Source organism: Camelus bactrianus, chromosome 13 (genome assembly GCF_048773025.1).
Source record: "Camelus bactrianus isolate YW-2024 breed Bactrian camel chromosome 13, ASM4877302v1, whole genome shotgun sequence".
Lineage (NCBI taxonomy): Eukaryota > Metazoa > Chordata > Mammalia > Artiodactyla > Camelidae > Camelus > Camelus bactrianus.
In genome coordinates this window covers 62,140,350-62,166,639 of record NC_133551.1, presented here as the reverse complement: position 1 = coordinate 62,166,639, position 26,290 = coordinate 62,140,350, and the positions used below count along the sequence as shown (strand labels likewise).

Below are 26,290 nucleotides of genomic sequence, written 5' to 3'. Positions count from 1 at the left end.
GCTACAGAGCCCCACAAGCCAGGGAGAGCTTTGGCCAGGGCCCCTCCACATCGCAGCCAGGCTGCCAGCCTCTCCCTCTCTCACTCCCAGTACCCCCGCGATGCTCCCTCCAGCCTCGTGTCCTGCCTCACTCGTGGTTCTTGGAATGCACTTTCCCTCTCCCTTCTTGGCCTTTGTAACTGCTGTTCCCTTTGCCTGGAGCATCATTCCCTCACCCACCTCTCACCCAGATCCTTGGTCCCCAGATCCCACCCTTCCTGGAGGTCTGAGCTTGGTCCTGTGAAGCCATTTATCATTCCCACCCCCAAAAAGGCATAGGCTTCTGCTGCCGAGGGCCTAGGGAACTCCCTGTGCCCACCCACCCCAGTCCAGGGCACGTCCCTGCTACCCCCGACTAGGCTGGAGGCTCCTGGCCAAAAGGGACCGTGGCCACCTTGTCACAGTTGTGTCTCCCAGACTGAGCTCCAAGCAGTAGATGCTTCATAAATATTTGGCAGATAAAAAAAGAAATGAATGCTAATTTCCCATAGCTTCAATTGGCCCACCGCTTCAATTTTTGAGGCTGAAATTAATGAGAAGTGGATATCAAATGTGCCCTAACAAGTCTTTAAATAATAATAAAACAGACATTTATTAAGTGCCTCTGACGTGTTATGCCCCATGCTGAATGCTTCACACTCCCTGACTCAGCTAAGTGTTCACAACCCCATAAGCCAAGGGCTACAGTCAGTATTTCTAGTCTCCAGGATGGAGAAATGAACAGAATGGTTGAGTAACTTCCCCAAGGTCACAGAGCCTTGGCTTGACGGTGGGCCTGGCTGATCTCGGAACCAAAGCTGCTGCTACGGCGCCAGCCTCTCCCCCTGAAACCCACCTCAGAAAGCCCCTTGTGTGTAACTTTAAACCCAGCCTGCGGCATAGTCAGCCCAGTTCCTCTTCTCACATCTCAAGCCCAGATGGGGTCTGAGTGCCATTTATCTCATCCATAGTCATAGAGCTGGAGCCCAGCAGAGCCCTGGGAACACGGAACTCCCCGTGGACAGAGAGCAGGAGGAAGTGACCGCTGGCCTAAAGAGGGCTTGGTCCTCTGGGTCTGATGATGCCATCTGGTCCCAGCTTCCATGCGCCTCGTGTCAGTAAAGAGGAAGTCTCAGAGACAGGGAAGGAAGCCAGTGGCAAGCAGACTGTCATCACAGGTTAGGTGTTCTCCTGTCTGAGGACAACGGGAACTAGCCAAGGCTTCCTCTTCCATGCAGTCTTTCCTGATTCCACATATGTGAGAGAGTGTTGCTTGAGCCCCCTGATCTTTCTGCCGGCTCCTGTGCTATGGCCCTGCCCTGACCTTGGATAGAGGGGCCGTGTCTGATGTACCAGAATTGTGCCTTGGAGCACTTAACCATCTCTCTTTACAGCTAAGAAGCTAAGACCCAGAGAGGGTACATGATTGTCCAAGGTCACACAGCAAGCAGCCAGAGTGGAGACTACAGTTTAAGTCTCTGGCCTCTTAGCCATCACCTTTCCCACCATTACAGGCTCTGTTCCAAATCCCACAGGACCACCCATGTGCACACCAATTATGAGAGCATGAGTTACAGAGCTTTATGTATTGAGTACTCCATGTACCAGGCTAGAGGTAACTGCTTCACGTACACTCTCTCATTTAAGCCCTATGAACACTTCTTCAGTGTGGGCATTACTATCCTCATTTCACCTCTAGGACAACTGAGCCTCTGCAAGGTGAAGCAGCTGCTCCAAGCTATACAGCTGCAAAGAGCGGGACTGCAGTCCACACGGGTCTGAGCCCAGAGCCCTGACCCTTGGCAAATATGCCAGTGATGGAGCTGATGTCGCTCTCCTCAAGCCCTGCCTTCTCCATCTGCTCTGTGATGTGGTTCGTGGACGCAGCAAACCGCATCTGCTCTGGCAGCTGGCTCTCGGTCTGGCTGTGCCATTAGGGGCTGAAGGGAGGCTGCAAGGCTGGAGCCTTCCTGTTCCTTCACCTGCCCCACTCAGAGACACCAGAGCCAGCTTGACTGCAACTCTTCTTTAAAAATTGGGTCCCTTCCCCTGGTCTCAGAAACACCATCCCCAGCTGAGCCACACCTGGTCCTCAGGGGTCTGAGTTTCATCTTACAAGGCTGCTCCTCTAAATTCCTAAGACTTAATAATTCCAATCTCCTCCTTTTATCCTCCCGGCGTCTGGGTTCATTCCTTCTGCAATATCTCAATGTTCTATTTTGACCTTTTCAGTTACTTATTTAACAACTTTATACCTCATTAACAATTCTTTATATTAGATTCTGTCTGTTTCAATAAGTGATGTGGTTTCTGTCTCCTGACTGGACTTGACTGATCCAGGAGTGGTCCCAGGAAACAGAGCCCCAAAGATGGAATTTGGAGATTGGTTTTGCTCCCCTGAGGTCACCCTAGCAATGTTCCTTCCCCCAGGCAGCAGCAATTCCTTCGTAGCTTTTCCAGCAATTGCAGAACTGCTTCATTGCCCCCACCTCACCCCCAGATTCCAATGCTAGCCAGACAGTGCCCACACCAGAGGTCTGGGTTCCAGTCCTATGGAGCTTAGGAGCCCACAGACACTAGCACCACCCAGAGTGCTCTAGATGGACACAGCCATCATATGACATGGCATAGCTTAAGGTTTAAGTATAAAGGTTGCAAATAACAGAAGGACTTGTGTCAGTGGACAGAGGGCATGATCCCAAGACATCAGTTTGACTTAAGCAGAAACTGTTCATTGCCAAGCAGGACTGTCCAGAGAGACAGAGAGAGAGGGAGAGAACCTGCTGTCTTGGGCAGAGAACTAGCCTCAGTCGGGTGGACCAGGTCTGATGTGTGACCAGCACTGCCCATCAAAACTGCCTGAGATTTCACTTAAAAGGATATATAGATGGCAAATCAGCACATGAAAAGATCTTCAATGGCTTTAGCCATTAGGGAAATGCAACTTAACAATCATGAAATACCACTGCACACCTATCAGAATGGCTAAACTAAAAAACAGTGACAACATCAAATGCTGATGAGGATGCAGAGAAACTGGATCCCTCACCCATTGCTGGTAAGAACTGGTACAGCCATTGTGGAAAACAGTTTGGCAGTTTCTTTAAGAACTGAACGTGAAATTATCATATGACCCAGCAACTGCACTCCTAGGCATTTATCCTAGAGAAATGAAAGCTTATACTAACACACAAAAGAGCTGTACCTGAATGTTTAGAACATTTTCACTTGTAACAACCAAAAACTGGAAACCATCCAGATGTCTTTTAGTGGGTAAACAGTTCAACAAACTGCAGTATATTCATACCATGAAATACTACACACCAATGAAAAGGACCTATTGATGCACAACAGTATATACAACTATTAATACAAAAGAACTATGGCTCAATCTGCAGAGAATTATGTTGAGTGAAACAAGTCAACCCCAAAAGGTTAAAACACTGATTCCATGTATATTATACTCTTGAAACCACAAAACTATAGACATGGAGAACAGATTAGTGATTGAGAGGGAGGAAGGAGGGGATGGGGGCAGGAGGAAAGAGAGTGAGGTTAGAAAAGAGAGATCATTGTGGAGATGGAAATGTTCTGTATCTTGACTATGTCGATGTCAATGTCCAGGTTGTAATACTGTCCCGTGGGCAGACCTTGGAGATAGATATTGTGGGTTGGGTTCCAGAGAACTGCAATAAAGCTAATACTGCACTACAGTGAGTCACATGAATATTTTGGTTTCCCAGTGCATATAAAGGTCATGTTTACACTATACTGGAGTCTCTGAAGTGTGTAATAGCATTACATCTAAAACAACAATTACCTAAATTTAAAAACACTTGATTGCTTAAAAATGCTAACTATCATCTGACAATGCAGGGTTGCCACAAACCTTCAATTTATAAAATCCAAATGATCTGAAAAACACAATATAGTGAACAACACTAAAGCGGAGGTATGCCCGTACCATTTTACAAGATGTTACCATTGGGGGAAACTGGGTGAAGGGTACACAGGCTCTCTCTGTCTCATTCCATACAACTGCATGTGAATCTACAACTCAAAATTAAAAGTTTAATTTAAAAAACAAAAAAGACCTGCGAGCCCTTTTCAAAGCCCCACCGAGTTAGGATGCTGGTTCAATGGGTCTGGGGTAGGGGCCCAGGTATGTACTTTTTTTAAGTCTCCTTCAGAGTTGAAAACCACACAACTAAATGATTATTAAAGTCCTTTCACCTAAAATTTTAACATTTTTATGTGAAAATATATCATAATCCAAACATTGTATGGGTTCAGACTGGAACTACACCTTCCAACACCACCACCCCCAGTCTCCCCAGCAGAAAGGGAGAGGAAGTCCTGAAAGACAGAATCAGGACGTGGGGTTGGGGGGTGACCCAAGAGGGGGCAGCTTTCTTCTTCACGGTCCAAGGATTTCCAACCATAAGACTCTCAATGAAGCATTAGCCACAGTGGCCAAGGGTGGGATTAGAACCCAGCTTTCTGGCTCTGCTCCCTGCAACTCAGTGAGCTCTGGGCAGCCCCCCCCGAATGTGTCAGAACAGTTAGAAATGGTTCTAATTATAACCAGGAAGTTTTTAAGCCTGTGGCTGGAAAGGAATGCCGATTCATGTAATAGCCGTTACTGTGCACAATAAACCCCCCCCACCAAGTGTTCTTGGCCCAGTTTTTGAGGGTGACAAATGGTGTCCCCACTGGCACAGATAGGAGTCTTTATCACACAGGCGAGAAACCCCCAGTCTCTGGAGAAGAACAATAGTGGGAAAAGTCTTGGGGAGGATGGCACTCTGTGTCCCTGGATGCAACTAGATAGCTGGGGAAGGGGGAGTCCTTCCCCCTTCATAATTAGCCAACTAATTATCCTCTTCTCCATGCTAATGAATCACCAAAGACTCTTTAAGGGAGAGCAGTAATCAGAGATGTTTTGACGCTTGGGGCCCCACAGCCTCCCTCCCTGTTTCTCCCTGGCTCCCACCAGGGGCTCCTCTGCCACCCTGAGCTGAGAGCCGTGAGCCTGTGATCTGGAGCCAGGGAGGCGAGGTGGGAGTTCTGGGTGGGAAGCGGGAGCAACACACTGAGCAAGGTGCCAGCTCTCCCTCCCCAGGTGGCCAGCTCAGCCCCAACAGCAGCCCAACCACAGGGTACTGTTTCCCATGTTACTATTTACTTCTTCCTAGGGTGTCTGGCTGCTCCTTCATCTGCCAGCAACAGTATGACCAATCACGGCAGAAGGCCTGGAAATAGGCACCTTCTTCCACCATTCCCTAGCTGTCTGACTCTCAGCAAGTCACTTCACCTGAGTCTCCCAGAGTTCCCATCTCCAGAGAACCTTCTTCATAGAGTTATGGGGGTGGGGGAGGTGCCTGCCACCCAGAGCCCAGGCACAGAGTGGGTGTTCCATGAATGGTGGCGGCCACAGAGAAGATGGAGATGGTCAACTTCCAGCCTCCCAGACCCCACAAGCCCCTTGGCAGGTCCTCTGTCTGGTCCAGGTCTTCACAGCTCAGACTTCAAAAAAGTTTGAAACACCCAACAGCCATTCAAGATCATGTTCTCGAAGACTATTTAAGGATATGGGGAAGGGCTCCCAAAGCCTTCTGAGTGATAAGCACAGAGTAGCAAACCACAGATGCAGCAGGATGCCAGTATTGTCACAGGTGGGAAAAAGGCTGGAATAAAATCCACCAAAACATCAGCAATGGCTGTCCCTGGGGGGTGGGAAAAGGGGGCAGGGGTGGGGCTACAGAACATGGTGTTTTCATCACTGCATTTCTAACATTTATGAAATTTCTACCATAAACATTTAAAACCCATTGAAATACTATTGTATGTTTGTATGCTATATGAAATGTTTTTACATTAGATGTAATAGAGATTTATTTTTTTTTTAATCTTTCAGTAGAATTGTTGAGGGCAAAAGAGTTGATTTCCTTTCATTTGTGCATTCAGCCAGCCTTGCGCTGGATGCTGCAGAGGGTACGGGGTGCAAGAGACCCAGACCCGACCCTCCGGAAGCTTGACAGTCTAACAAGAAAGGAAACACAGATGTTATTGAAGAAGTCCAGAGTTCTGGAATCTCGCAGTGATCTGGGGAGATCAAGGAGGACCACTTAGAAGAGATGCTACCTGGACTGGTCTAGGAAGGATGAAATTGTAGGATTGGGACACACGATGCTGTTTCTCCCTACTGTACCGTAACTGGACATCAGTTGGGAGCAGGAAAAGATAGGTCTCCTGCTCTCCTAATTTTCTACCACCTGCCCCTCCCCAGACACAGCACAGAAGAGGGTTCCTCTCTGGGCATCTCATGGAGTCACAGGACCATAGTGAGCTGGAGGTGGAAGGGTCCTTTAGAGATCATGGAATTGAATCTCCTCATTGTACGAACAAGGAAATTGAGGCCCAGTGAGGGAAATGGTCTTGCCCCCAAAGCCTCTTGATCTTCCACCCAGGAAATCAGCCAGCCTCACATCCAAGGACAGACTTGGCTCCTGACGCCGTTGCTATACAGGGTGCATATTCCAGAAGTACCAATAGTAGCACCATGACCCCAAGATATCACTCTAGATGCTAATCCCTTCTTCCTGATTGTCTTCCACACCCTACAACAGTGTTACAGTGTGATACAAGTAGCTACAGAGGTCCTGAAATGAGCCTCCATCTGCTCAGTCCTGTACCTGGGAGCTCTAAACTCTGATCATGGGTTAGCCTGAAATACCACCAGAATTTATCCTAAGAAAACTAACAATGGCTTCTACCTGCCTATCTCTCCACGCAGATAAGAAAGTGCCCCCTCTCCCTGGCATACCGAACAGTGCCCTCTCTTGGCAAACAAGGAAAATATTAAAGACAAAGTTTCTGTAGCCAGACAGACCTGTGTTCAAATTCCTGATCCACCTCTTACTAGCTGTCTGACCTTGAGTAACTTACATAATTTTCCTGTGCTTTCTTCTACTAATCTATAAAATGATTGTGTTCAACCCACGGGGTTGTCATGAGGAATATATTAAATAATATAGTTAAAGTAGCACATCCCGCAAATTCAAGTTGATGGACTCGGAGCCTCACAAGAGCAGGTAGGCATTGAGCCTACCCTGTCCGCCTGAATCCCCAGGATCTAACAAAAAACCTGGCCTTTAACAGAGGCTCAAAAAAAAAAAAAAAAATGATGAATGAATGAATGAATGAACATGCTAGCCCATAGTAAAGAGTCAGTGCTATGATTATTACATCTGACTGTGTCCACTACTTGCATGTCCAAAAACAATAACACATTAAGAAGAGAAAACCACCCAGAAGCTGATTTCACAGGTTTTCACTAAAAAAAATTCCTAGCAGTGGAAATGGGAGGCCTATGTTTTCAGCAAGATGCTATACTGAATACTCTTTAGATCCTCCAACCAAAACCAACCAAACATGCCAGCTAGGAAAAAAAACCAAAAATCTTTAATTGCATCAATTAACTCTCAGAAAGGTAATCCATATCAGAACCCAAAACTAAGTGAACAGAGGAACTCAGGGATGTTAATCATGTTCCAAAACTACATGGAGTGCAGATCGAGGACAAAACCCAGAGCCCACCCAGGGTGAGGACTCTAAGAGAAACCCCCCTCAGCATAAAGCCCCAAAAGCTACACATTGATGTCAAGGTGGACTAGACCAAAACCACCCCACTCTCTGCTCCCTGGGGACTACAGGCAAATTGCTTATACTGGGCGCTAGCACTGAATAGAAGAGGGGAGAAAAACCTCTCAGAATTTGCAGCTACAAGCCAACCCTAATAAGAGGGTTTGCAGCCTGAATTCACTCTACATGGGTGGTCCAAAAACACCAAGCCAAGAATTTAGTTTAAAGTGGTCTGAAGCCGGTAATGACCACAGGCTGCTGGCAGAAGTCAATGCACATCCCCTGTAGGAATCCACCTTCAACACAGTCCCAAAAATTACCGAAAGGTAAAATTCTGATATACGAGCTCAAGGTCACAATAACAGAACACACAAGGAAATCAGGCATCATGAGCAAGAGTCAGCAGAAATGACGAGTAGTAGATTCAGACCCACAAAGACCTCAAATACTGGAATTATCAGATATAGAATTTATTTGATGGCATTTTTAAAGGGCATTTGAAAATATAAGTAAAGAGGGAGAGTCTATAAAAATGACTTTATGGATTTAAAAAAGAACTTCTAGAAATGAAAAGTATAATGACTGAATTTTGAAACTCAATAAATGTGTTTAACAGCAAATCAGAACCACTTGAACAAGCATAAAAGACATCATAGAGATGGAAAATAGCAGAGAGAGATCAAGAAAAGTGGAGAGTAACATATACCTAATCATGCTTACAGAAGGAGGGAGGAGAAAGACTATGGCAGAGGCAATATTTAAAGAGCTAATGACCACTGAATCAACTACTATCTCTGAGAAATTTCTATAAATAATAAAGATAATAGCCACAGATTTAAGAATCTAAAAAGCTCAAGTAGGGTAGATAAAGAAACTAACACCTAATACTGTTACCAGATTTAGCAGGTAAAAATACAAGACTCCTAGTTAAGTTTGAATTTTAGATAAACAATGAATTTTTTGTATAAGCATATTGTCACATGCAATATTTGGAACATATTTATACTAAAAATGTACTTGTTGTTTACCTTAAATTTATTTTTTTAAGTAAAAATTCAGTTTATTCATCTGTTTATGGCACAGTACACAAGAAGCAATGTGTTTCACATCATAGAGTTCACTTCCAACTCCTTGGAATGTTCACTTCTTCGGCTAAAAGGAGAGACTAGATGGGAAAGCCAGGTAATGCTCAGGCAACTAAAATAAGGGCAAACCTAGGTGTGATCCTCCCAGGGGTGGGCACGAGGGGGCCGTTAGTCGCAAGCTGACTGGGTAGAACTGTTAGCCGGGAGCGTAGGAGCATCCTTGCTGGATGCTCTGGCCGTCGTGGGCTTCAGTCATCCCCACCGCGAAGGTACAGCAGTGCTTTCTTGTAGTCGCCCTTGGTGTCTTGCTGGATATAGTAATACAGGAACTTGCCGTACTTCCTCTTGAATTCAGATCTAATTTACAGCATGTCCACTTCACTGCAGGAGATCATGATTCTAATCAGGACCTTATCGCGAGTGCCCTTGCCCTTCCTGGAGTCCTACAGTCGGTCAGCAAAATACAGCGGCTTGTTCTGATTGCACTGGCCCAGGTTCAAGGAGGCATTCTCCACGTCTCCTTTCACCTCCTTGATGCTCTCCAGCATGTCATAGGGGCTGTAGCTCTTGTACTTTTCAAATACTTTCTGGAGGTGGCACACGCTCTGCTCGGTCATGATGCTGATCCACTTGGGAATATCAGTTCCTTTTCTCTTCAAGCCAGCATCATAGAGGTCCTGGGCATCTTGGTCAATCAGATCGTAATCGATGACAGAGCCATCCTCTGCTCGTCTACCCTTGGCAAGGGCAACCGTCAGCTTGTGGAAGTCACCAGATGTGTCGGAAATGATGTCCTTCTCCAGCTCAGTTTTGTACATTTCTTTGTAGACTCTGTTAATTTCCTGCAGCTCCTGGTTGGTCCTTGAGCAGATGATCTCAATGAGGGAGTCCTCATCAGTCCCCAGCCCCTTCATGGAGGCTTTCAGCTCTGAAGCGTCATACTGAGCAGGTGTTTTCAATAGGCCCAAAATCACTGTCTCCAGGTTGCCGGACAAGGCTGACTTCAGCGCTGATGCAAGTTCCTTTTTGGTGCTTCTCTGGTAGGCAAAGGCAATATCCTGTCTCTATTCATTGCTGCAGTTGGTCAAAATGTTGACAATGGTGACCTCATCCACACCTTTGGTCTTGATGGCCGTTTCGATGTTCAAAGCATCCCACTCAGCATCAAAGTTGGTGTACGCTTTGACTGACCTGTACACATTTGCGGGTGTGGAGTGGTCACCCTCCAAGCTGAGCTTGTACAGGATTTCGTGGACAGTAGACATTTTGAAAGAAGCTGGGCTGGACATCGAGCACTGTGAGTATTCCCAGATGCAGAGTGGAGTCGCTGAAATTTAAGTTTAACTGAGCATCTGTATTTTTTTCTGGCAACTCTAACACCTAAACATATTGCAATGAAGCTGAAAAACACCAAGGAAAAAGAGAAGTTCAGAAAAGCAGCCAAAGAGATAAGGCAGATGGCCTCTAAGTCAATGACAATTAGACTGACAGCTGACTTCTCAACAGCAGCGAGAGATGCCAAGTCAGTGGAATAATGTCTTCAGTGTTTTGAAGAAACATAACCAGAATTTTATATCTAGAGAAAATATCTTTTTAAATGAAATGAAAATAAAGACATTTTTAAACAAAAACTGAACAGGTTTGCCATAAACAGATCCTCATTTTTTTTTTCAACACTAAAGGATTTCTTCAGTCAGGAGAAAAGTAATACCAGATGGAGAGTCAGAGAAGCAAGAAGGGACAGAAAGCAAAGATGATGAATATGTGGGTATTTTTAAGCAACACAGATTGACCAAATCACTAACACCATGTGAGATCAAAAGACCAAAGTAGAATTAAAATATTTGACAAGAATGGAATTGAAGAGTGATTGATGATTGAGTTTTAGCTGGCACTTAAGGGAAAAGAATAATGGTAATTAATTTTAGTATTTGATTATGTAAGTGGGTATGTTGACATTTCTAGAGTAATGACTAAAAGAATAACAATAAAGTATATAAGTTTCAAACAAAATGGCTAGAAAATACAGAAAAAACAAAAAAATTTTAAATTTTAAAAAAATCATTGATTATCTAAAATCCCAGTTATCAGGGTGGATTTTTTTTAATTCAAGTAAGTATCATTTTTGAGAGTCACAGCTAAAACATAAGTACCCAGAAAGTTAAAAGTGAAATAATGGAAAAAAGATATTCTAGGCAAATACTAACTAAATGAGAAAGATTAGGGTAGTTATATTAACATCAGAAAAATAGATTTTACTGCAAAAGGAATAGTGTCACTAAATAATGACAAAAGATCCAATTCACCAGGAAGATACAGCAATTCTAAACCTGTATGCAACCAATAATATTAAAAAATTTAAGAAAAAATCAATAGAACAACAGGAGTAATTGACAAATTCACCATATAGAAGAGATTTTAACACACTTTCATCAGTAACTGATAATGCAGAGCAAAAAAATCAGTAAGCATATAGAAAATTTGACTGACACAATTCATAAGCTTGATTTTATGGACCTATATAGAACACTGCACTCAACATACTTTCAAGCACATGTGAATCAATTTTCATGAACATTTCAAAACTGAGTGCCATACAGATAACATACTCTAAACTCAATGCAAATAAGTTAGAAAATCAGTAACAAACACATTAATGGAGAAGCCCTATACATTTCCAAATTTAAAAATATTCTTAAATGACTCATGGATCAAAAAAAGAGCTCAATGGAAACTGGAAAATGTTTAGAATTGAATGAGCATGAAAATACTTCATACCAAAACTTGCAGGATGCAGCTATAGCAACACCAAGAAGAAAATTTATGGCCTTAAATGGTTATACTACAAAGACTGAAAGATAAAAACTGAGTTAAATATTCTATAATTTCAAAGACAGTAGAATGAAGAAAACAATAAAGAGTAGAAATTAATGAAATAGAGAGCATACATTTTAGAAGATCAATAAACCCCAAAGTTGATTATTTGAAAAGACCAGTAAACCTGAATCTAATCGTGAAGAAGCAGTCAAACAAATCCAAATTTAAGGGTGTATTAGTTTTCGATTGCTGCTGTAACAAAGTAGCACAAACTTTGTGGCTTAAAACAGCACAAATTTATTATTTTACAATTCTGTAAGTCAGTATTCTGATATGAGTCTCATCAGGCTAAAATCAAGGTATCAGCAGGGCTGCATTCCTTTCTGGAGGCTCTACAGAAGGGTCCCTTTTCCTGCTTATTCAGGTTGTTGGCAGAATTTAGTTCTCTGTGTTTGCACGACTGACCCATTTCTTGCTAGCTGTCAGCTTAAAACCATTTCTGGCCTAGGATCGTTTCCCACATTTTCTGGCTCATATCCCCTTCTTCCACCTTCAAAGCCAGCAGGAGCAGGTTGAGTATCTCTCATGCTTTGAATTTCTCCTTTCTCTTCTTCTTTCATCTCATCTCTCTCTGACTCAGTCAGTAAAGTTTCTCCACTTTTAAGGGTTTATATTCCATAGTAATGAAAAAGAAGGAACACTCCCCAACTCACTTCATTATGCATAACCTTTATTCTAAAACCTATTAAGCGCAGCATGAGAAAGAAAAATCACATGCCAATCTCACTCATAAACATAGATGAAAAATCCTAAATAAAATACTAGTAGACCAAACCCAGCAATGGGTAATAAAAAGGGTAATAAATACATTAGAATCAAGTTGTACTTATTTCAGGAATCCAAGATTGGTATAACATTAGAAAATCACTTCATCTGCTTCACTACATTAACAGATTAAAGAAGAAAAATAATATGGTCATTTCAGAAATACAGAAAAATCATTCAATATAATTCAACATCCACTCATTATTTTTTTTTAAGTTAGCAAACTATAAGTAAAAGTGAAATGCCTTAACCTGTTAAAGAGTATCTGGGAGAGAAAGAGAAAGAGGAGAAATAAACCCATCTTACATCAAATATCATACTCAGTGGTGAAACACTGAAAACATTTGCTTTAAGATCATGAGCCAGATGAGGTCTCATTATCGCTCCTCTATTCATCACTGTACTGGAGCTCCTGGCCAATGCAGTTATTCAATAAATAGGACCAAAAGTATCCAAACTAGAAAGGGAAAAAAGAATGTCATTATCATATACAGAAACAAAAAATTATACACAAATTATTAGAATTAATAAAAGAGCATCAAGAACAATTGCTGAATACAGATTCAATCTATAGGATTCAATTGTATTTCTAAACACCTGCAACAGAATTTGAGAATGTAAGTTTAAAACTACAATACAATACAATCAGAATTTGCAATAGCATCAAAACATATAAAGTACCCAGGACTAAATTGAACAAAAATTTGTGTAAGGCCTTTGTATAAATAAGTGGAGAGAGATACTACCATGGAGAGAAAGACACAATTTTAAAATATATGTGTGTGTATATATGTGTATGTATATATATATACACACATATATTATATATATATATAAATTTTCCCTCAACTGATCAAACCCTCAGTAAAATTCTTTTTGTGGAACATAGAGCCTGATTCTAAAATATATGTGGAAGTACAAAACACAAAGACACTTCAGAAGAAGAACAAAGTGGGGGCTTGTCTTTTAAGCTATCGAAAATTATTTTAAAGCTATTTATTAAGATGATGAAGTACTGCCATGGGGATAGACAAAATGATCAATGGAAAGAATAGAGAGCCTATAAACAGACACGCACACATATTGACATTTGAGCTATGACCAACTTGGTTTTGTAGATGAGAAAAGGATGGATTCTTTAATAATTATTGCTAGGACACTTGGTTAAGTACATGGAAGGGCAAGAAATAAAATTGAATCCTTACCTCACACTAGTTACTGAAACCTGTCCCAGGTAAATTAAAGACCTGTAAACCTTTTAAATAGACAAAAGAGAATAACTTTTTATGATTTTGGGATATGAGGAGGACTTCTTAAACAAGACATAAAAGAAATTACCATAAATGAAGAGAATGGCAAATTTAATTACATTCAAGTAAAAACTTTTTTCATCAAAGCACATTATAAAGAGAGTGAAAAAACAAGCCACGAATGAGGAAAAGAACCATCCATCATCAGAACAACATAAAGAACTTCTGAAAACCAAGAAGTAAAAGACAAAACAAACTAATAGACAAAACATTTAAAGCAAGCACTTCACAGAAGAAGAAACCAAATGACTAATAAACACATAAAGACATCCAAACTCGTTGTTAATCAGGAAATGCAAATTAAAACTTTAATGCGTTATCATATGTGCAAAATCAAAATGTCTATTCATACGGAAACAACCAGAAAGTCAATCAATTGTAGAATGCATAAATTGTGGAATACTCATATAGCAGAGAAAATGAATGAATTAAGACTACACGCAGCTACACAGCTGTACCTCAGGAACAAAATTTTGAATACTAAAAGCAAGTCGCAGACGAATACAGGTTCCATTGTTATAAAGTTTAAAAATGTGAAAAGCAGACAATATTTATTCTTAAAAACACATTCATCATCTTGTTAAACTACCTCTGAGGAGTGTGTTGAGGGAATAAGATTGAGATGGTGGCACAACAAGGACTTCAAAAATAATGGTAAAGTAATTTTTCTTAAACTGGGTGGTAGGTGATGAAAAGGGAGAGAAGAAGTGGTGTTAGTTCATTGAAGCAGATTTGCAAGTCAGTCCTCACTTAAAGGAGGAAGAGGAGTCACATGTTCCCTTCCCTGAGTTTGTTGGGAGGCAGAGATGAGGAAAACTGGGAGAGATATGCAAAAGAAATAAGAGAGGAGAGTCTGGGGGAAATGGAAAGTATGAGAGGCACGTTGCAGGCTGGGGAATGGAAAGGTCACTATTAACCCCCTCCTTAGAGTCTTTAACATGTGTCAACTCAATCCTTAACAATCCCATGAGAAAGGTATTATACCCATTTTACAGATGTGGCAGCTGACACGCTCAGGCTACTTTGCTGACTCCTCTCCCAACTCTCAAATGCCCCAAGATTCATCTCTTAGACCCCTTCTCTACCTATTCCTGGTAGGTAGCTTTATTCATAATTGCCAAAACCTGCAAGCAATCAAGATGTCCTTCAGTAGGATAAATAAACTGCGGTACATCCAGACAATGAAATATTATTTGGCACTAAAAAGAAATGAATTGTCAAGTCATTAAAAGACAAGGAGGAATCTTGAATGCATATTACTAAGTGAAAAAAAGTCAATCTGAGAAGGCTACATACTGTGTGATTCCAACTATATGACATCATGGAAAAGACAAAATAATGGAGACAGTAAAAAGATCAGTGGTTGCTGGGGAGGGGAGGTGATAAGAGGTAGATAAATAGGCAGAGCACAGAGGACTTTAAGGGCAGTGAAAATACTCTGATATTATAATAATGGATATATACCATTATACCTTTGTCCAAACCCATAGAATGTACAACACCAAGAGTGAGCCCTAAGTAAACTATGGACTATGAGTAATTATGATGCCAATTAGTTTTGTCCTTGGTTTTTAAAAAATGTGCCATTCTAGTGAGTGATGTTGATAATAGGGAGAGGCTACGCACATGTCGGGGCAGGATGTATACAGGAAATCTCTGTACCTTCCTCTCAATGTTATTGTAAATGTAAAACTGCTCTAAAAATTGAGTCTTAAAAAAAACCTCCTGGAACTAATAAGCAATTATAGGAAAAATGCAGGACACAAGGTTAATATACAAAAGTCAATCACTTTTGTATATATGAGAAATGAGCAAGAGAAATTTGAACTTAAAAGCAATATAGCATTTACATCAGCACCACCCTCCAAAAAGAAATAGATTAAATCTAACAAAATATATACAATATCCATATGAGGAAAACTCAAAACTTTGATGAAATAAATCAAAGAACTAAATAAGTGGAGAGGAATTGCATGCTCATTGGTATTGTCAAGATATCAGTTCTTACCAACTGATCTATAGATTCAATGTAATCCCAATTTTTATGGATATTGACAAAGTGATTCTAAAGTTTATATGGAGAAGCAAAATACCCAGGATAGCCACCACAGTACTGAAGGAGAGCAGAGTTGGAGGACTGACACAAGCTGACTTTGAGACTTACTGTAAAGCTACAGTAATCAAGACACAGTGCTGTACTGGCAAATGAATAGACAAGAGAGATCAATGAAACAGAATGTAAAACCCAAATATAAACTCATATAAATGTAGTCAAGTGATCTTTCACAAAGGAGCAAAGGCAATATAATGAAGCAAAAACAGACTTTACAACAAATAGTGCTGGAACAACTGAACATCCACATGCAAAAAAATTAATCTAAGACACAGACCTTACGCCCTTCGCAAAAATTAACTCAAAATGCATCATAGGCTTAAATGCAAAATGCAAAACTATAAAACTCCTAGACAATCACATAGGAGAAAATCCAACTGACCTCGGGCAGGGCATGATCCATGAAAGGAATAATTGACAAGCAGGAGCTCATTACAATTAAAAACTTCTACTCTGGAAGAGACTGTCCAGAGAATGAGAAGACAAGCCACATGCTGGGAGAAAATGTTTGCAAAAGACATATCTGATAAAGAACTGTTCCCCAGAATATACAAAGAACTCCTGAAACCCAGTAATAAGAAAATAAATGATTTAATTAAAAGTGGACAAAAGACCTAAACAGACACCTCACCAAAGATTTATAGATGGCAAATAAGCACATAAAAAGATGCTCAACATCATATGTCATTAGGGAAATGTAAATTAAAACAGCAAGATACCACGATACACCTATTCAAATGGCCAAAATCCAAAACACTTACACCACTAAATATTGTCAAGGATGTGGAGTAACAGGAACTACCATTCATTGCTAGTGGGAATGCAAAATGGTACAGCCACTTTGGAAGACAGTTCGGCAGTTTCTTACGAAACTAAACATACTCTTACCATATGATCCAGCAATCATTCCTTAGTATTTACCCAAATGAATTGAAAACTTACGTTCACAAAAAAACCTGAACATAGATGTTTACAGCAGCTTTATCTATAATTGCTGAAGCTTGGAAGCAACTGAGATGTTCTTCAGTAAGTGAAATGGTCAATAACCTGTGGTATATTCAGACAGTGGACTATTACTCAGCACTTAAAAGAAATGAACTACGAAGCCATAAAAAGACATGGAGGAAACTTGAATGCACATAATTAAGTGAAAGAAGCCAATCTGAGAAGGCTATATATTGTATGATTCCAAATATATGATATTTTGGAAAAGGCAAAACTTTAGAGACAGTAAAATGATCAGTGGTTGCCAAGGCTTAGGAAGGAGGGAGAGATGAACAGGTTTAACACAGGAGATTTTAGGGCAGTGAAACTATTTTGTATTCTGTACAATACTACAATAGTGGATGCATGTCATTGTACATATGTGGAACCTATAAACTGCACAACACCAAGAGTGAACTTCAATGTAAACTATGGGCTTTGGGTGATAATGATGTCAGCGTAGTTTCATCAGTTGTAACAAATGTACCATTGATAGTGGGGGGAGGCTGTGTGTAGGTTGGGGCAAGAGGCATATGGGAATATCTCCCATTCAATTTACTGTGAACTTAAAAATGTTTATTAAAAAACAGTAACAGATTATGACCCATCAAATAAAATAGAAAATCATGATACAAACTAATAAGTGAACAAATTGAAAGTGTGATAAGGATTGGGATATTTATAGTTTCAAAGTACCTCCCCCTCCCCAAATACATATTAATTACAAGGAGAAAAAGAATAGCTTGATGGTGGAGAAGTAGCAGACACCACTTAAATCTAGGGCTCAGTATGAATTTCATTGGTAATGAGACAAATCTAAATCACACCACCGGATAGGATGCACTTAGAAGAGCCACAGCGTCACTTCTGTGACGTCCTTGCCAAAGATGCAAAACCTGAATCTAATCTTGAGGAAACACCAGACAAAGCCAACTGAAGAGACATGCTACAAAATGACTGACCTGCAATCTTCGAAAGTGTCAAGATCGTGAAACTTAAGGAAAGACTGAGGAAATATTCCAGCCTGAAGGAAAAAGACATGGTAACTAAATGAGTCTGAATTGAATCCTTTACTGTAAAAGATATTATTGGGACAACTGGGAAAACTTGAGTGGAGTCTGAAGATTAGACAGTAGTAACAGGTCAGTGTTAATTTCCTGATTTTGAAGGTTGTTATTATGGTTCTATAGAGCTATCTTGTTTGTAGGAAATACACACTATATTATCATGGGGGTAATGGGACACCATATTGGCAACCTACTCTCAAATGATAAGAAGATAAAAGGTTTTTATTACTATTCTTGCAACTTTGAGGTTTTTCAACTTTTTTTTAATTGAAGTTTCTTTTATATGATATCTGCATGCTGTAGAATGAAGTTGGACTCCTACCTCACACTATTCACAAAAATTAATTCAAACTGAATCAATGACTTAAATAAAAGAGCTAAAATCATAAAATCTTAGGAGAAAACAGGGGTAGATTTTCATGACCTTAGATTTGGCAATGGATTCTCAGACATGACACCAAAAGCACAAGCAGCAAAAATAAAAATAGATAAGTTGGACTTCATCAAATTAAAACCCTTTGTGCATCAAAGGACATTACCAAGAGAGTAAAAAGACAATCCACAGAATTGGATAAAATATTTGCAAACTAGATAGCTGGCAAGGGTCTAGATACAGAATATATAAGGAACTCTTGTAACTCAGCAATAAAAAGACAGCCCAAATTTTAAATGGGCAAAGTACTTGAATAGAGATTTATTAAAAATATATACAACAGAAATTTTTCCAAAGAAGACATATGAATGGCCAACAGGCACATGAAAAAGTGATCAACATCACTAATCATCAGGGAAAGGCAAATCAAAACTATAATAAGATATCACTTCACACCTGTTAGAGTGGCTGTCATCCAAAGGACAAGAGATAACAAGTGTTGGCAAGGATGTGGAGAAAAGGGAACCCTTGTACACTGTTGCTGGGAATGTAAATTAGTGCAGCCACCAGGGAAAACAGTACCGAGGTTCCTCAAAAAGTTAAAAATAGAACTACCATATGATCCAGTAATCCCACTTGTGGGTATGTAGCCAAAAGAAATGAAAGGAGGATATCAAAGATAAACACACACACATACAAAATGGAATATTATTCAGCCATGAGAAAAAGGAAATCTTGCCATTTGGGACAACATCGACAGCCCTTGAGGGCATGTATGCTGAGTGAAATAAGCCAGACAGAGAAAGACATACTACATGGTATCACTTATATGTGGAATCTTTTTTAAAATGTCAAACTCACAGAAACAGAGAATAAAAAATTAGCTGCCAGGGGCTGAGGGGGTGGGAGACACAAAGAAAGACTGGTAAAAGGCTACAAACTTTCAGCTATAAGATGAATAGGTTCTGAAGATCTAATGTAAATGCAGTGACTACAGTTGATAACACTGCATGTACAATTGAAATTTGCTAAGAGAGGAGAGCTTAAATGTTCTCACAATAAATAAATAAATAGTGGTAGATGTGTTAATTACCTAGATGGGGGAATCCTTTCGTAATGTATACATATATCTAATCACCATGATGTACACTTTAAATACCTTATAATTATATATGTCAATCATACCTCCACAAAGCTGAAATAAATAGATGAATGAATAAATTACAGTTTGTTTTAAACTTCTCACATTTGTCTGAAAAAAAAGGATATACAAATGGCCAATAAGCACATGACAAGATGCTTGACATCATAAATTAGAGAAATTCAGATTAAAACCACATGAGATACCACTTCACATTCACTAGAATGGCTATATTTTTTTAAATGAAAAATAACAAGTGATGGCAAGGATGTGGAGAAACTGGAAACCTCGTGCATTGCTGGAGGGAATGTAAAATGGAACAACCATTTTGGAAAACATTCTGACAGTTCCTCAAAATGACCCAGCAATTCCACTCCTAGGTATAGACTCAAAAGAATTGCAAACAAATACATGTATGTGCATGTTGATAGCAGCATTATTCACAAGAGCCAAAGGATCATAGAAAAACAACCTGATGGCTAGCATGGATGAATGGATAAACAAAATGTGGTATATACAAACAATGGCATATTATTCATCCATAAAAGGGACTGAAGCACATTGTAGCCTGAGTGAATCACAAAAACATTAAACTAAGTTAAAAAAAAAAAAAGAAGACACAGAAGACCACCTATTATATGGTTCCATTTATATGAAATGTCCAGAATAGCAAATCCATAGAGACAGAAAACAGATTGGTGGTTGCCAGGGCCTGGAGGGAAGGGGAACGAACAGAGAGTGACTGTTTAATGGGCATGGGGTTTCCTTGGGGGATGATGAAAATGTTTTGGAACTAGGCAGAAGTGATGCTTGCATGACATTGTAAAGGAACTGAATGCTCCTGAATTGTTCGCCTTTAAATGATTAGTTTTATAGTATATGAATTTCGCCTTAATTTAAAAGAAAAAAAAACTACTAGCTTCCTTCCCTGAACCTCATCTTTCTCTCATTTTATAGGGATAAAAATTCCTATAAACTTTTGGATTATAATCCACAATATAAAATAAATATCCATGTGTCCATGCTGACGCAGATAAGTGATTGAATTAAAAATCACTTTTAATTGCTGAGATGAGTCTCCCAGGCGAAAGAATTCCAGAGGATTTATGTAAACCCTCCCCCACCTCGAAGAGAGAGGGCTCAACTCCCCTCTCCTTAAGTGTGGGCTGGCTGCACATCGAAACTTCATTCCAAAGAAGAGACTATGGAAAGGGGTCAGAGGGAACAACTTACTTACAGTGGAGACGCCTAGAAACATGACCTGAACCAAGTGGTCAAGAGAACAGCATGGTGAGAAGTCATGCTGATAGCGTGTGCCCCACCAACGTGATGTGATGAAAAGGATACTTCACCGCGGTGGTCTTCCTCCCCAAACCCACAAGCCCAGTGTAGGCCTGCAAAAACTGCCAGATAAACCCTGACTGAGGGACATTTACAAAATACCTGACCACTGAACGCTCCTCAAGGCCATCAAGGTCATCAGAAACAAGGAAAGTGTGAGAAACTGTCACAGACCAGAGGAGGCCAAGGAGACATGACAATTAAACATACTGTGGGGTCCTGGATGGCAGAGTAGAACAGGAAATGGATATTAGGGCAAAACTAGTGAAATTAGAATAAAGCTATATGTGGAATCTAAATAAAAGACAAATGAACTTATTTACAAAACAGAAACAGCCTAACAGATGTAGAAAACAAACTTATGGTTACTGGGCAAGGGGAAAGGGGATGGGAAGGGATAAATTGGGAATTCGAGATTTGCAGATACTAACTAATGTATATAAAATAAACAACAAATTCATATTGTATAGCACAGGGAAGTATATTCAATACCTCGTAGTAACCTATGATGAAAAAGAATATGAAAATGAGTATATATATCTTCATGTATGACTGAAGCATTGTGCTGTACACCAGAAATTGACACAATGTTGTAAACTGACTGTACTTCAATTAAAAAAATATATATATACAAAAAAAGGAATAAACTGTGGATTTATTAATAGGAGTGTACCAGTGTACCAGTGCTGGTTCCTTAGTAAAGAAACATGGACCACACTAATGTAAGATGCTAACATTGGAGGAAACCGGATGGAGGGTATGAAGGAACTCTGTACTATCCTCGCAACTTTTCTGTAAATCTAAAACTATTTGAAAAGAAAAATCTTTGTTTAAAAAAAAAAAAGCAAGAGACAGAACAGTAAATATTAGTGCTGTCATATACCCTTGTATATGCATCTGTAATACATACATGTTTGCACCTGCACAGAATATCTCAGAAAGCAGACTCTAGAAACCAATTAACACCAGAAGGACAGGGAAAGGAGGACCCTGCATACCTTTTCCTACTTTTTTTTTAATCGATGTATAGTTGATTTACAATACTGTGTTAGTTTCAGGTGTACAGCAAGGTGATTCAGTTTTATATATGTGTGTGTGTGTGTGTGTGTGTGTATCTTTTTTTATTCTTTTCCATTTTAGATGATTACAAGATATTGAACATAGTTCCCTGTGCTATACAGTACATCCTTGCTGTACCTTTTACTACCTTTTGAATTTTGAATACAAATGGTAAGAAAAAAATAACTGTTCCATGCTGGCTTCAGGACAGACTAAAATTAAAATGGTATACAGAAGATTACCTGGCCCAAGCACGGATGACATGCAAATTTGAGAAGTATTCCATATTCTTTAGTGTTTAGTGAGTATAGTGTTTCAATTTTTTAAGATGAAAAAGTTGTAAAGATCTACTGCTCAATAATGTAAATATACTTATATACTCAGTATATGTACTGAACCATATACTTAAAAATGGTTAAGATGGCAAATTTAGTGTTGTGTGTTCTTGATACAGGGAAATGGGGCACGAGAGCATGGCCACGTCCCAGGTCCCAAGTGAGTCCCTGGGATGTTCCCTGCCAAGTGAGGGTGCTTGGCCTCACACAGGAAAGAATTCAAGAGTGAGCCATGGTTGAGTAAAAGTAGATTTATTCAGAGAGATACACACTCCATAGACAGAAGGTAGGCCATCACAGAAGGCCAGAGAGGCCTCAAGGAGTCGGATAGTGTTGCGGGGGAGATGTTTGGTTTAAAGTAAAAGCAGACACACACTCCATAGACAGAGTGTGGCCATCTCAGAAGGCAAGAGAGAGCAAACTTAAGGTTCAGGGTTGTTAGTTTTTATGGGCTTGGTAATTTCATATTCAAACAAGTGGGAGGGTCATTCCAACTACTTTGGGAGAGGGGGCAGGGATTCCCAGGAATTGGGCCACAACCCATTTTTTGACCTTTTATGGTCAGCCTCGGAACTGTCATGGCACCTATGGGCGTGTCATTTACCAAGCTAATAATATTACAATGAGTGTACAATGAAGCTCAAGGGCTACTGGGAGTTGAGTCTTCTGCCAACTTGGGCCTCAAGGTCTACTGGGAGTCTAATCTTAAATTGCTGTGTCATTCTTTTAATGGTTGTGCCCTGCCCCCTTCCCTCCTGTCTCAGTTTTTACTACAATACAAAAGAGTGCTCTGGAACAAAAGTGACCAAAATGTTGATATATATTCAAAGATGGGTACCTGGTTTATCTGCTTGATTATGTTCTGTAATTTTCTGCGTATCTGAAAATTTTAAATCTCAGGCCAGGGTTCTGCATGTGCAAAGGCCCTGGGGCCAGATGACACACAGCCAATGTGGGCTGGAGAGCGGGGAGCAAAGGACAAGGCGACACAGGATGAGAGGAGTAGGTGTGGACTCGATCACACGGCCACAGAAGACAACGCCCTTCCCACACATTCCAGAGGCTCCCACCCCTGCGTCTAGAAGTCATTTCCGTTCTCAAGCACGAACCAGGCTCCTGAGTCTGCTTCCCAAATCACATAGTGCCAGCCCTGGCCCAGGCTCCTGCTTTGTCCTGAACATGACAAGCTCATTGTTCCCCTTCCCCTCCAGGCTGGTTTTTCCCACAAGAGGCAGTTCTGAGCAGACAGGTTTCTGCGGGCTGGTGCTGCAGGGCAGGGTTCACAAAGACACCACTGTCTCAGGCACTATCCTGGCCCCACAGAACAGCATCCCCGCCTGATCCTTCAGCCTCCTCATCAAAGAGGAGAGATCAAAACTCCCGCCAGCCACCCATAGCACTCAGCCCAGCCCTCGTCCCCACTTGGAGATGAGGAGGTGGGTGGAGGCAGCAGCACCCAGGAGTGGCAGTCTGACAATGAAGACACAGGGTGAGGCCTCCCAACTGAACCACTTAGTATCCGGGGTCTTGGGCAGACAGACCTCCTGATCTTGACCTCCCTAGGGTGCCAAGTGCAACACCTGACATGTGGCAAATATTCAACAGCAGGTAGCTCTTCTTACCATGATGCCCTACAAACAACCCACTAGACACTTGCTGCTTAACCACCGACTCACCTACTCCAGAGAGTATTGCAGGTGCTGAAATAGGAAGAGGAGTAGGGGCAGCAGGGGGCAGAGCCCCCTCTGGATAGACCCCCTGTCCCACCCCCGGGCTCACCAGCTTCTCTGTGATTAAATGCAATCAGAGCCACAGAAAAGGTAGTGGGAGCTGGAGACCTGGGGGTCCGGTCCCCACACTCATCATTATGTGCTGTGTTACTCTGGACGGGTCACTTCCTCTCTGAGACTTGTGTTTCTTCATCAGTAAAATGAAGGGTCTGGACATCACAAAAGTCCCTTTAAAACTAAGGTCCTATGAATGTATTTTAATCCCAAATTCCTTCTAAAATGGATCTGTATATCTACAGATATATAGACACAGATGGATGGATGTGTGGATGGGGAAGTGAATAAATGATAGATAAAAACTGGTTATTATCTTCTTTTTAAGGCCAACTCAAAAAAGGAAGGAAGAGAGGAAGGTAGGAAAGAAGGAAGAACAAGAGAGAGAAAGAAAGAGAGAGAAAGGAGGGAAGGGAACTAGCTTCTGCTCACTGGGCACTCCCACATGCCATGTGTTGTTCAAAGCACTCACATGGGGGCTCTTCTGTGTATTCAAGGTGGCGGCAAGTGAAGAAGAATTTTCAGAAATGATGAGGAGAAAAGGTCCAAAATTATTGCCAGAAACCAGCTATATTAATCCAGGTTCTCCAGAGAAACAGAACGAATAGAATGGATGGACGGATGGATGGATGATGGATGGATGGATGGAAGGATGGACGGGAGGATGGATGGATGAATTTATCTTAAGGAATTTGCTCACAAAACTGTGAATACCAGCAAGTCCAAAATCTCTGAGCAATAGGCTGGGATCTTCCAGCAGCTGGAAACTCAGGCAGGAGTTGATCCAACAGCCTTGAGGCAGAATTTCTCCTCTTGGAAACCTCAGTTTTTGCTCTGAAGGCCTTCAATTGATTGGATGAGGCCCACCCACACCATCAAGGATAACCTCCTTTACTTAAAGGCAAATGATTGTAGGTGTCAACTATATCTACAAAATCCCTTTGGAGCACCACCTAGGTTAGTGTTTAATTAAATAACTGGGTACAGTAGCCTAGCCATGCTGACATATAGCACTGCCCATCGACCCAGCTGACCCAGTCTCAACTATGTTCCCTCCCCAGCCCAGCCAACCCCAATTCCCTGTCCTTTTCTGAGCTCAGAGTATTAACCTCCAGATAGTGGCATTTCCACGGTCAAGATCACTAGGGGCCTCACCTAGTAGGGTTCTGTATCGGGGTGGGAGCTGAATGGAACCAGACAAACATTTCTATTAGGAACCTGGAACACGAGACCCAGACTTAGCCAAATCAGCCACAAGAAACTGAAAAAGAACAAACCTGCTCCCCAGATCAGCTGGTCATTCTCTGGGTTCTCGGTTTTTTTTCTGCTCCATGGATTCCTTGGTGTTCGCTGTCTCTCATAAACATAGTTCTGTGATATATACTGTAAATCTGCTTCATTTGAAATTCACAGTTAATGACCTATTCCCTCGGATTCAGGAAACAGAGTAAGGTTCCGGCTTTTAAAGGCCAGGAGTTTACTAGCCAGAATATGACAAGTATTACAAAGTATAGGCCTGCTCTAAAAGCACTTAAGAAACAGTCTCCGTCAGAAATTTCAAGAATACCTTCAAATAACATCATTTATCTGCCAAAAGGCCAAAGAGGTGGGGAGTGATGGTGGGCGGGGAGTAAATGAGTATTTGATCAAATCCATACTATCACCTCCCTGGGGAGGGGGGATAAATGTTTACTAACCCTTCTTACTCTGGAAAGGTTTGTGTGCACACGTGTGTGGGCAGGGGGTCTACGAGCAAGCACCCCAGACCCTTCCATCCACCAACCCCTACAGCCGACACAGAACAAACTCCACCATAATCTGAACTCTGTGACAAAGAGCTAATTTAATAAAATGAGTATCCCCGTGTTCGGGTTGGCCCACTTAACTGAAACCCAAAGCCAGCTCTGGAGTAAATTGGGCTGCGGCCGCATCGATCAGGCCCATCCGCACTTTCTCATTTTCAATAGAGTCAGGGCTTAACCAGGTTAATTTTTGTTAAACACATTACCCAGGTACTCTCCTCTTACCAGCCCAATGATTTTGTGTCGGGCCTGAAGGATTGTAATTGCAATCCAGTAAGACGCCAACTGAACTGGGTGATTGACTGAGGGCCACAGAGCCCAGGCCAGCCTCCTACCTGCTGGCCACTGGACAGGAACTTTCTTCCTTGAATCTTGTCACGATTAACGGCCGAGGGTCCGGAACAAGACTCCACGTGAGAGGCGGTCCCTGGGAAGAAGGGGATGCTGCTGCTTTCGGATACAAACTCCGAGCCTAGGGGGTGGGGGAGGGGTGGGTAATGAAGGCCTCTTTGTTCCTTGGAACAGAAACTCAGGAGGGGCTGGGCTGCCCGGAACTGGTCATGCCCATTCCTCCGGGGGAGTGTGACCCTCC

General features: G+C 41.3%; 1 pseudogene; it reads right to left on the bottom strand.

Moving 5' to 3' along the window:
- Positions 1–8,185: 8,185 nt before the first annotated feature.
- Positions 8,186–10,827, bottom strand: LOC105063496 (annexin A2 pseudogene; annotated as a pseudogene).
- Between the last annotated feature and the right edge of the window lie 15,463 nt (positions 10,828–26,290).